A 1,236-nucleotide genomic window follows, 5' to 3' on the forward strand; every position below is an offset into this window, starting at 1 on the left:
TAAATTTCTTTTTACTTAGAATGACATTAAATAGCAAATAAACACCATAACGGGTCAAGAGAGAAAGGAAGAGAAGAAAGAAGAGGGTTTTATATTTTAGTAACTTTAATGGCAAGTTTTCCCTGCTTTTTGAGCAAGGGGCCCCATCCTTGTTAATGTTAACAGACTGTACCTAAAGAAGAGGCTGAATGCTGAGGCAGGGAACACAGGGAAGTGGTCAGAGCAAGGCCATAAACAGGCTGGGTGCAATATACAAGTGAAACTGTCCCCTGAGTAAAAGGTCCTATAAAATGTTCCTAGGAAATATTTTCTAATATTTCCCGGGGGAGGCTCCCCCCAGTAGGCTTAAAGGGCCATATATTTATGACAAAAACTTTTTGTTTATTTTTAAAATATTTATTTGACTGTGTCGGGTCTTAGCTGTGGCATGTGGGATCTAGTTCCCTGACCAGGGATCGAACCTGGGCCCCCTGCATTTAGAGCATGGAGTCCTAGCCACTGGACCATAAGGGAAGTCCCGAGAAAAACTTTTTAAATAAGCTAAAATGTTTTACATTGCTTTAGTATCAACATATATTTTCTTTATGGTTTCTTTAATTTATTTAACAGTAAATTAACATCAGCATGACCATAAAATAAGGAAAAGATAAGGCTAGATGGATAGTTCCGGAGGGTCAGCTGGATGAAGTTCCATGTGTTACCCCTGTGGGCTTAGCCGAGAGTCTACTCCTCTGACCCTTCCAACAGTTGTACAAATGCCTCATTCTCTTTATAAATTTCTCGCTGCTTCAAATAGCTAGAGTGGTTTATTTCTTGGGAAGACCCTGTCTGATAAATAAGTTTGACAGCACAGGCCAAAGGGAGTAGTGTCAGAGACTCGATGAAAACTGTGTCCTGCCGGAGAAAATAGATCCGCTCTTTGCTGGGAGCTTCTCTCTCTCAGATCAACCAAATCCCTCTCTAATCAATTAAGCCCATTTACTCCTTTACCAGCCTCTGCTGAAAACCAGAAGAGCTAGACATTGGGCTCCATTTCGGACACTGGGGAATTAATATCTGCTGGAGAAAGTGGAAGCTTAGCCCTCCCTGGTTTTGTCTGGGATGTGATGGTGTGACTCCTACTCACACAGTGGTTTAAGAGGCCCTCCTGAGGAGCCTTTTGTGAGTTCTGTTAGAAGCCAGAGCAAGATTGGATAACCACCGGGCTACACCTTCCTTCCATGCAAGATTGATTTC

General features: G+C 42.2%; 1 non-coding gene across 1 annotated transcript; it reads right to left on the reverse strand.

The window, feature by feature from the left end:
* Nucleotides 1-440: 440 nt before the first annotated feature.
* Nucleotides 441-513, reverse strand: TRNAL-UAA (transfer RNA leucine (anticodon UAA)). Its single transcript has one exon. It is a non-coding gene; the product is annotated as a tRNA-Leu (tRNA).
* Nucleotides 514-1,236: the final 723 nt, after the last annotated feature.

Source organism: Ovis canadensis, chromosome 1, assembly GCF_042477335.2.
Source record: "Ovis canadensis isolate MfBH-ARS-UI-01 breed Bighorn chromosome 1, ARS-UI_OviCan_v2, whole genome shotgun sequence".
NCBI lineage: Eukaryota > Metazoa > Chordata > Mammalia > Artiodactyla > Bovidae > Ovis > Ovis canadensis.